Consider the following 12347-nt stretch of genomic DNA (forward strand, 5'->3'; position numbering starts at 1 on the left):
CTTGGAGAGCCACTGACTAGTATCTACCGTATGCTGTTGACAGACCACATTATAAATTAATGTGTGGCTTCCATTGTATACAGCTGATTCCAACATGGGACTTATGAATCAAAGAGGCTTACGTGGCACTTTTCATGGTGGATTATATATAGTATGATATGCCGAAAAGACGCTGATGGAAGGCAGCTGTGTCGTAGACAAATAGGTCACTGGAAATAATACCACACTTGTAATATTACATTTGCAGCACACTTGTTAAAGGAGCCATCATACATAAATGTCATGGAATTAACCCAAAAGGGAATATGTGATGTCATCATGTATTCTTTTAACAATTGTGCTGGCGTAAAGCTATGATAGTATGCATAGTATTTCATACTGCCATGTCCTCAGTACCTGACTTCAGTGTTTATGACTAGCAGAAACATATTTCTGTACTTTTTATATGTCTTTGTTTTTTAGATATTTTATTTTATGACTTTTATTATGAAATCTTTAGTAGACTTTTGTACAGTTCCATTTTGTTGAATGCGTTCACCATCAGTTGTTATCCTATGCATGTAACATGTTCATAATGCATGTTTCTAAATGCAGGGTGTACTGTGTTTAGACATTGTTGACGTGATATACACATACAAACCACGTATACACATCAGAACATACACTCATTAGTTCATCTACTCCATCCTTCATGTGTAAAAATATCCAATACTGTATGGATTCTAGATTCATTTTCTACTCACCTAAAGGTATGCTTTCTATTGTATAAAGCATCATTGCGTATGAAAAGTCTGGTTATAAAAGGCATGTATCTCTGTTGATATACTTGCTGTATGATCTGCAGTTCCTCTGATGGAAGGTCCACTATGGATATAGAGGAACTTCTGTATACATCCTAAAAGGCTTTTCAGTAGCTAATATCTATATTTCAGCCTGGATCCTTTACAAATCCTTTAGGAGATGTTTTGATAGGCAGGATGATCAATTCTGGTGTCTGATTCTTTAAAGAATCTGGAAAATGCACACCGGTTTACCCTTGTGCTGCACCAGAAGAGCTAATTCTGTTAAAAGGCTTGTTTTTATAATGATGGCTTTTTATGTGCAGAGCCATTCCAAAAATGTATTTATCTCATGACAGGACCATTATGTTTTAATTGCCATACGGTAGTCTCTTAGTAGTCCTAGTTCTGTTGTGTGGATCCATGGTTTTCCAGTGAAAGTAAAGATATGAGGATTTCCTGATAATTATGGGATGCTTGATATGGAGTTTCTTTTAATGTGTTTGTGTGTACAGTAAAGAGGAGGAAGGACTAGAACTTCTGTTACTAGCATCAATACACGGTTAGCATGTTTCTCAATATCTTTCAGCCAATGCCAACCTGTGTTGACTGATATATTAGACGTACAGTTATAAACTTATCCTGGATTTTGGCATCAGCTTGCTTACAAACATATTGCATCAGTAGCTCCAAGGAATATGATACTTTGGTGCCAAGGATCCTACTATGCACCTCCAAAAGTTTTTTGTTTTTTTTAATCATCTTCAGTTACATTTCCTGTTAAAGTGAAGCAGCATCTTACTTATGCTCTGATGCTATAATATGTACTAATATTTCCTTTCAGGTACATATGAAACTGATTTAATTTGTAACATCTAGCACCAGAGATTTTACTGAGAACCTGACACCTCAATATACAGTGCAGGGACATGCTATAGCTGAGCAGATTTATATATATAGTTTGGAGGGAAAAGATTCTGTAAAATGTGTAATTTATACATTTATATCTCTACTCTTTCTGACTTTAGTTGTACACGGGGAGGAGTTATCAGTGATTGACAGCATTCGCTGTAAGTGTGTATACACAGATAGCTGTCAGTCACTGATGGCTGTACAAGGTTAGGTATAATCAGTGATTTTTTTGCATTACCTGTGTAAGACTGTATACAGAGATAGCTGTCAGTCACTGATAGTTGTACAAGGTTAGGTAAAATCTGTGATTGATAGCATTGCCTGTGTGTATACAGAGATGGCTGTTAGTCCCTGATAGTTGTACACAGGGACAGACTTAAGTGTAGAAAAAGCAGAGGTTAAAATATGAAATTACAAGTTTTCCTGAATCTTTTTCCACAAAGCTATATATCAATCTGTTCTGCATCTCCTGCTATATAACACATTGTCTACAGATATCTTTGCATTTTGTATTAAGAAACTTTACATATACAAGATTTTAAGCCTTTAAAGGGGTTCTTCAGGATTTTCATATTGACAGCCTATCCTTTGGATAAGTCCTAGGGTAGGTCATCAATATAAGATTGGTGAGGTCAATATTCAGGCACTCCCACCGTGGTGTAAAGGATCAGTGCTGCAGTAACCAGCGCCATCCATTACACAGTGTTATAGGTTGATATTTCTTGGCGAATACAAGTATTTACTAAACTACACATGTCAGAAGAAAGATAAATGATATTTTGAATGATATACATAACATATAAAAGGCATTATAGTTGGAAATGAGATGAAAAGAAAATCATGAGAATTAAATATTATACACATTTAAAATTTATACTATTGTTGGGCACTTCACAGTTGATCCTATATATTCTGCTTTTTAAAATCTGAGTAGCATTTTGTGTTTAGGTCTCATATTGGTATGGTCAAATTAAAATGTAGAGGGGAAAAAATGAAAGAGAAAAAAGCCAAGTTGTACTTTACCAATTGAAATAAACCAAGGACAAAGAATATTCTACAAATAGTACTAGTGTAGCTATTTCCTGGAGCCTTTTCTATTCCCCATCACAAATACATCAACAACATAGAGATGACAATTTATATACACTTTCCCTTCATCAAGTTTATGTGATATCTACAGCTCTAAAAAAAATAAAAACAACATGTCCCTGAAGTTTTCATTCGAGGTTTTGGAGGTCGGCGTGCCTAAAGAATGTTTTCCAGGAGGATTGAACATCTCCCCTAAGTTTTATTCCAGAGTATTAGATGTTGCTACTGCACTAGATTATTCACTGAATATATTTATTACTTTCTATGTAAAATATGGGTGGTTGAATCGTTAAATCCCAAAGCTTTGGTGCCTTTAATTCTATGTGATCTGCATTAAGTTTTATATGGCTGTATGAATAAAGTGTTCTCTAAAACAATACATCAGTGTCTGCAGATAATGGGGAATGATCCTTTTCTTCAAGCACTTTTTCAAATCTTATTGGCTATTTGTAGAATTGATTTAGAGTGTGGTAATAAATATGATTCAATAATTTGCATTGTCATTGTTTTAATTACAGTTAAATCCAGTAACTGACAGTTGACATCTTTTATGATTGTAGTCATTCACTTTATTAGATTTTTCCAACTAAAATGAAGATGTCTAATAATAATCTTTATTTATATAGCGTCAACATATTCCACAGCGCTTTACAATCAGAGGGTTCATGTACAAATAAAAACATACATAGCAAAAAAAACAATTAAGGAATAAGGGCCCTGTTTGCAAGAGCTTACAATCTATAAAGATGTAGGGTAACGCTTAAGGTAAAAAGGTTTTTTTTTGTACAATTTTTACAATTACTAGAACCAATAGGACCTCTCAGCACATGTAAGACGTATACATACGCAATCTCTATTTAGCAGTTGGTCTTTTGACCATATCTTGTCTTTTTTTAATGTACTGCTAATTAAAACTCCACTTTTTTTTAAATCTTCTTAAAATCTACCTTTTTAAACTTACTATTTTCTAGGATACTGTGTACTATTAAAACTCTCAGTGTTTCAAGCAGGAAGGTAGATTGAATGGTAGCTAGTGTGAGTAATATGTTTCTGCTGTTATTGTTTTTCACAGCAGCACTAAGGCTACTTTCACACTTGCGTTAGGTGCGGATCCGTCTGGTATCTGCACAGACGGATCCGCACCTATACGTGCAAACGATGGTATCCGTCTGCATAACAGCTTTTTCAGATCTGAGTTTTCACGATCGTGAAAACTCAGATCCGACAGTATATTCTAACACAGAGGCGTTCCCATGGTGATGGGGACACTTCAAGTTAGAATATACTAAGAACTGTGTACATAACTGCCCCCTGCTGCCTGGCACCACCCGATCTCTTACAGGGGGCTGTGATCCGCACAATTAACTTCTTACCTGAGGGGTTAATTGTGCGGATCTCAGCCCCCTGATCGGGGGCTGCCAGGCAGCAGGGGCCAGACCCCCCTCCCTCCCCAGTATTAAAAGCATTGGTGGCCAGTGCAGCCCCCCTCCCTCCCCAGTATTAAAAGCATTGGTGGCCAGTGTTGCCCCCCTTCCCTCCCTCCCCAGTATTAAAAGCATTGGTGGCAGTGGCAACAGGCTAACAACCCCCCTCCCCCCCCCCCATCATTGGTGGCAGCGGAGTGGCATTTCCGATCGGAGTCCCAGTTTAATCGCTGGGGCTCCGATCGGTTACCATGGCAGCCAGGACGCTACTGCGCCACACAGACCTGTCACTTACCAGAAGGCGGAGCGCTGACCGGCCACAGACAGCGCAGGTAAGTATAAGCTAAGTAACCATGGCAGCCAGGACTGCAGTAGCGTCCTGGCTGCCATGGTAACCGATCAGAGCCCCAGCGATTAAACTGGGACTCCGATCGGAAATGCTTCTCCGCTGCCACCAATGATGGGGGGAGGGGGGTTGTTAGCCTCTGGCCACTGCCACCAATGCTTTTAATACTGGGGAGGGAGGGGGGTCTGGCCCCTGCTGCCTGGCAGCACCCGATCAGGGGGCTGAGATCCGCACAATTAACCCCTCAGGTGCGGCACCTGAGGGGTTAATTGTGCGGATCACAACCCCTAAGAGATCAGGTGGTGCCAGGCAGCAGGGGGCAGTTATGTACACAGTTCTTAGTATATTCTAACTTGAAGCGTCCCCATCACTATGGGAACGCCTCTGTGTTAGAATATACTGTCGGATCTGAGTTTTCACGATCTAACTCAAATCCGGTATATTCTAACATAGAGGCGTTCCTATGGTGATGGGGACGCTTCAAGTTAAAATATACCATCGGATTGGAGAAAACTCAGATCCGATGGTATATTAATAGGGACTCCTGACTTTACATTGAAAGTCAATGGGGGATGGATCTGTTTGCAATTGCACCATATTGTGTCAACGTCAAACGGATCCGTCCCCATTGACCTACATTGTAAGTCAGGACGGATCCGTTTGGCTCCGCACGGCCAGGCGGACACCAAAACGCTGCAAGCTGCGTTTTGGTGTCCGTCTCCTGAGCGGAATGGAGGCGGAACGGAGCCAAACTGATCCATTCTGAACGGATCCTTATCCATTCAGAATGCATTGGGGATGAACGGATCCGTTCGGGGCCGCTTGTGACAGCCCTTAAACGGATCTCACAAGCGGAACCCCAAACGCAAGTGTGAAAGTAGCCTTAGTCATTTGAAACATTGTAGCTATACAGCCTTAAAGCTCTCTGGCTTGCTACATTTTGTTCCGTTCAGATTCTAATTCTTTTTCTTCTTACTAGTTCTATTTCCTGCTCGCCCTGAACTTAAAAGCACACACATTGGCCAATAGGTTATCGAAGGTGGTTAAAGGTGTAATAAATGAAGATCAAACAGGTTTTATACCGGGTAGAACGATATATTCAAATATAAGAAGGTTGTTTCTAAATATTTAAGCTAATAGTACAGAAGTGGGGGAGAAAGCGGTGCTTTCATTGGATGCCCAAAAGGCATTCGACTGTATTGAATGGGAATATCTATGGATAGTATTAAAAAGGGTCGGTATAGGGGAAGGATTTATAAGGTGGATACAGTTAATATACCATAATCCTCGGGCTAGAGTGATGGTGGATGGGAGCTTGTCCCTGCCCCTTGCCCTATATCGGGGCACTAGGCAGGGATGCCCTCTCTCCCCACTATTATTCGCTATGGCGATTGAACCTCTGGCATGCATAATAAGAAATGATAGGGAGATTAAAGGTTTTCATTATGAGGGTGGGGAGGAAAAATTGTTAATGTATGCGGATGACATTTTGTTATTTATGCACAATATTGGGGATCAGTTTAATAGAGTTATAGATCTAATAGACAAGTTTGGTTGTTTTTCTGGACTAAATATTAATTGGGGGAAATCACACATGTTGATGTTGGGAGATGCACAATCACAGGGGGATTTAAAGGTGCAGGTGCTTGGAAAACAAGAAAACTCTAAATACTTAGGGATACAAATTTCTGGAAATATAGAAGAATATGAAAAATTAAATGTACTACCAATCTCAATACAGGGTCGTGTAAATTTAATAAAAATGGTTTTCCTCCCTAAAATACTGTACGTTCTTCAAAATGCCCCAGTCAGGCTGCCGCAGGGTACTTTTAGACTACTCGATAGCTTAATGGGAGATTTTCTCTGGAAAGGTACGATTCCCAGAATAAAGAGAGAGATACTTCAGCTCCCAGTGAGAGAAGGTGGATTAGCGGTTCAGAACTGGATTTTTATTATATAATTACACAATATGGCCACATAAAAAGTAGTTTAGACGGTTTAGTGGGTAGGCAGGTAGTAAATAGATTGGGGTGGAAAGAAGAATGGAATTACTTAGAGGTGCTGGAGTCAGGTACACTGGGGAGAAATAATATCGGAAATAGAGTCTTAAACTTATTGGAGTATATATGGGTGGAAATTAAAAAGATATTAGAGATTAAAGGGTTTTTACACTATACACCTATTTGGAAAAATATTAACCTTATGGAATTGCAAGGGATCAAGACGTATATAGACTGGGAAAAAAAGGGATGAAATACTTAAACCAGATATTTGAACAGGGTAAACTGAAAGATTTCAATACAATGGTTAGAGAGTTCGGTATACCGCAAAAGGATATATATAAATATTTCCAGCTTAGGAATGCATTGCGGACAGTTATGCAAGAGGATAAATATAAGATGGAAAGATCTGAGTTATTGCATAAATTTACCAACATGGGTGAAAGACGAGGAACAACGGCAAAAAGATACAAGATATTGATGGAGGGAAAAAAGAAACAGGTTACAATACTTGCCAGGAAAAAATGGGAAAATGAACTCCAATTTTTTACGGAAGAAAAATGGAACGATGCCTTAAAAAACTATTCTGGAGTCTCTAATAGGGGCTCACATAAGATCTCACAATTTTTTGTAGTCCATAGGCTGCATCGATCCCCACGGATATTGAAAAGAATGGGTGTTAGAGTTTCGGATAATTGTACAAAATGTGGGGGAGAGAATGCTGATTTAATACATTGTTTCTGGAGATGTCCTAGACTGTTTAGATACTGGACAGAAATAACAGATACTGTATACCTAATTTTGAAGGTTCAAATAGCAGAAGATCCTGTGACTTGTATTTTGGGGCAACCGAACATTTGAGCCTAAATAGAGATACACGAATGGTCTTGAGTAAAGTGCTATTCCAAGCTAGACTCCTAATACTTAAGAAATGGGTAGGGGCGGACCCTCCAACAGTTCGACAGTGGAGAAAAGCAGTCGACAACCTGATTAAAGAAGAACGAGTGATGGAGGGCCATAGTAGAAAAGTAAAAAGCGTTGATGAAATATGGAAGAAATGATTACTTTAGGACTGGATAGATTGAGGAATTATTAATTATTTATTTATTTTCTTTGTTATTTACTACACGTCTCCCTCTCCCTCCCCACAAGGGTGGTAGGAGGGTGGGTAAATGGGGATTGAAAATATTTGTCTATGTATAGAAAGTACCAGTAGGTTTTTGATAGATTAAAAATGTAATTTATTTTATTGATGATCAAATCTCAGATGATGAAAATAAAGAGATATTTAAAAAAAAAAAGCACACACAGACACCCTGCCTCCCGACATGTTTCGCTGGAAAGCCAGCATCTTCAGGGGATCGTGCAGATATGTGTGTTGGGGGCAGGGACCAGGTTTTATAAGTTAGGTATATGATGTCATAATGTTGCAGCGTGTCATGTTGCCTCTTGCTCCCTCTGTGCTCCTGAATTTTATAAACATTCTCCCATATTGGTCACTCTTACTTGTAACTAAGTTGGTGATAAATGGAAGAAACGTCTAAATTATGCAATTAATAAAATATTTATGAAGGCTGAGGGCCTACATAAATGACAGCCTAGTCTTAGCTAGTTGTTTATAATATTACAAAAAAAAATCTTTTTGACATAATTAGATGTAGAGACACTGATCATGTGTAGTCATACATGATTATATGGAGAGACATTAAGTCATTTAAATACATCATATACAGTTGTGGTCAAAATTATTCAACCCCCAATGCTGTAAAGGGTTTTAGGGAATTTAGTGTACATTTGTAATTGTGTTCAGAATGAAATATTACAAGGACTTTCTAAAGAACCAAATGCAACTAAAATGACATCAATTGTTTTTGTAATACAGTATTAAATGTTTTTTTTTGTGATTTCTTCATTGACACAATTTTTCAACCGCTTAAAGACTACCACTCTTAAGAACAGAGGTTCATTCAAGTGTTTTCGATCAGGTATTGAAAACACTTGTGGATGTCAAGGAGCAGCAATCAAGCATAATAAGCACCAATTAGGCAGATTTAAAAGGACTGTGATACTCAGCTCCTTCTAGACATTTACTGGTGTGTTTACAAACATGGTGAAGTCAAGAGAATGGTCCAGGAAGACAAGAGAAGAGGTGATTTCTCTTCACAGGAAGGGCAATGGCTATAAGAAGATTGCAAAGATGTTAAACATACCAAGAGACACCATAGGAAGCATCATTCGCAAATTCAAGGCAAAGGGCACTGTTGAAACGCTACCTGGTAGAAAGAAGATGCTGACTTTGACTGCTGTGCGCTACCTGAAGCGCAAAGTGGAGAAAAGTCCCCGTGTGACTGCTGAGGAACTGAAAAAAGATTTGTCAGATGTGGGTACTGAAGTTTCAGCTCAGACAATAAGGCGCACACTGCGTAATGAAGGCCTCCATGCCAGAACTCCCAGGCGCACCCCCTTGCTGTCTCCAAAGAATAAGAAGAGTCAACTGCAGTATGCCAAAAGTCATGTGGACAAACCACAAAAGTTTTGGGATAGTGTTCTGTGGACTGATGAAACAAAATTAGAACTGTTTGGGCCCATGGATCAACGCTATGTTTGGAGGAGGAAGAACAAGGCTTATGAAGAAAAGAACACCTTGCCTACTGTGAAGCATGGCGGGGGGGTCAATCATGCTTTGGGGCTGTTTTGCTTCTACAGGTACAGGGAAGCTTCAGCGTGTGCAATGTACCATGAATTCTCTTCAGTACCAGGAGATATTGGATGAAAATGTGATGCAGTCCGTCACAAACCTGAGGCTTGGGAGACGTTGGACCTTTCAACAGGACAATGATCCCAAGCATACCTCCAAGTCCACTAGAGCATGGTTGCAGATTAAAGGCTGGAACATTTTGAAGTGGCTATCGCAGTCACCAGACTTAAATCCGATTGAGAACCTCTGGTGGGACTTAAAGAAAGCAGTTGCAGCGCGCAAGCCTAAGAATGTGACTGAACTGGAGGGTTTTGCCCATGAAGAATGGGCGAAGATACCCGTAGATCGCTGCAAGACACTTGTGTCAAGCTATGCTTCACGTTTAAAAGCTGTTATAACTGGAAAAGGATGTTGTACTAAGTACTAAGATTGAATGTCACTTGGGGGTTGAATAAAACTGATAATGATGTGAGCACATAAATGTTATGTTATATTTGTCTGACTTACAAGTGCCTCTTTGATTTAATTGTAAACAAGATGACTGAAATGATCAAAATCAATGTCAAACTGGCCAAAACACTATTTCAGTGGGGGTTGAATAATTTTGAACACAACTGTATGTTTAAAATGATGGTCTATAGTCAATTTTCGATTGACATAGAAAGGAACACAATGGTTATATAAATCCATATTATTTACAACTAACTGCATGTGAGTAAATAGCAATAAGAGATAAAAGTAGAGTGAAGGACAATTATGGGTGAAGGAGAACCAGCATGATAAATACAAGTTTCTCATAAACAATAGTTATAGAATAGTGATGAGGATGATCGATATTCCTAGAGAAGAAGAAGATGCTCTCAGGCTAAGTCTCTTCACATGCACACTGCAGATCAGAGGAGGAAAACTGTCTTAAGTTTGCGCGCATGCACAAACTCCCCGTACGAGCAAGACAGCTGGGGTAAGTATAGTGACACTCAACTATCAGGCGGCGCATACTGTTTATATGATTGTTTATAAGATTCAGGAGCACAGAGGGAGCAAGAGGCAGCACGATACGCTGCAACTTATGACATCATATACTTAACTTCTAAAAGCTGGTCCCCGCCCCCAACACACACACCTGCACGATCCCCTGAAGACGGTGGCTTTCCAGCGAAACATGTCGGGAGGCAGGGTGTCTGTGTGTGCTTTTAAGTTCAGTGGCGAGCAGGAAATAGAACTAGAAAGAAGAAATTAATTAGAATCTGAACGGAACAAAATGTAGCCAGCCTGTAAGATCCTCACCTGTCTCGCACTCTGGTGTGACCAAAAAGGGTCCTCAGGGAGCTGCAGGACAGGTTATGCGTGTCTCCATTGATACACCAGCTCCGACCCCTTTGCGAACCGACGCGGGGATGCGTGCGCCTGAGGGGAAGACCGCATGGCTTTCGGGGACAGCTTGGCCGGGCTAGTGGCAGTATGCTGTGGCCGAGCTTGTCCCTGGTGCCTGTTGCGGATTCCATTCCGGTGTCCATGTCGATGCGCTCGCACACTCTCGCAGAGCCTGTCGTACAACCGCATTTACGTTCGAAAACGGGTTTGCAAGGGGATACGCGGTTGTGTGTACACGCTTATGCGCTTCGCCGACCAGCGAAGTGAATAGCACCTGGCTGCAAGTTCAAAGCAGATTAGGGGGTCGGCATTGGTCTAGTTGACTAATGACCGACCAAAGCCTTGTACACAGGTGTAGGGCAGGATCATGATCTATGGGGAGTGGACACTTGGAGCCCTGGGATTTGTTAGCAGGCACATAAAAGGTGGCCTCCCAGGTCGGTCAGTGCCCACTGTTATCCTTCCTTATCCAGGTGCAGTTCAGTATTGCTAGCTACTGACTGAAGTTTGCTGGATACTCCGTCTGTTCCAGTGGGACCCAGGACCTGGGATTTTCCGTGACGCATCCGTTTATCTGGCAAGTTGCACAGAGACTTATGCACGGATCAGGGCTACTCCTGGCTTTCCTTCGGTTTTTGTTTGCCCAGTGAAGTTTACCTGGACTTTGTTTATTTTGTTAATAAATACCTTTTCCTTCACCCTCACTGGTCTGTTTCATTGGTGCCTTGCATTACACAGCCAGAGCGCCTTAAGACTGTATAGCTACAATCTTTTAAATGACTAAGTGCTGCTGTGAAAAACTAACAGCAGAAACATTACTCAGACTAGCTACCATTTAGTCTACCTTCCTGCTTGAAACACTGTTACATTTTTAAATTCTCAGCATAAATTTGTGAAAGAGGAAATCTAGTGTATGATTTTTGTCTCCATAGGCATTCAGCACTCCTGAAGCATCGCTGGAGACAGCAATTTTGGGGTGTTTGCCAGAGTTGCTTTCGTCTGTGTGGAGGTGCTGAGTGTAAGGGGCATTACTTCATCCACGATGCTTCTGAGGGTATTGTAGTAGTGTTTTCCACCTAGATCCTAACAGGAGAGGGAAGAGATTGGGGATGAGGATGACTCCCAGCAATGAGGATGTTCACTGCCCCATTACCTCACTTTTACACCACCACTTACTTTCTAGGACAGCCACATATCGCTCCCATGGCAGTTACATTGTTCTTTATGTATATACGAAAAAGAAGAAGCACTTCATAGGTAAGAAGTCTGCACAAATTGGGTCCAAGTATTATAGCAGAGTTGCAAATTTTTTTCTCTACAATATCTTTGTATGTCTCAAGATATATAATAGCTCTTGTCGTGCTAGAGGATCATCTGTCATAGTGAGAATGGTTGAATGTTAATGATAAAATGTGTAGGTGAATGGTGTTGCTTTCCAATAAATAGTGAAATGTAAAACATAGGTATAATTGAAAATTTGCGCAGAGTAAGGGTGCATTCACATGACCGTAAGTGTTTTGCGGTCCGCAAATTGCGGTTCCACAAAACACGGATACTGGTGCTATACAGATGGCCAGCACTATATAGAGAATGCCTTTGCAGAGAAGAATAGGACATGCTCTATCTTTTTGCGGGGTCACGGAACGGAACAACGGATGCGGACAGCAACGGTGTGCTGTCCGCATATTTTTCGGCCCCATTGAAATGAATAGGTCCGCACCCGTT

The sequence above is a fragment of the Bufo gargarizans genome, chromosome 4 (assembly GCF_014858855.1).
Source record: "Bufo gargarizans isolate SCDJY-AF-19 chromosome 4, ASM1485885v1, whole genome shotgun sequence".
In the NCBI taxonomy this organism is placed as follows: Eukaryota; Metazoa; Chordata; class Amphibia; order Anura; family Bufonidae; genus Bufo; species Bufo gargarizans.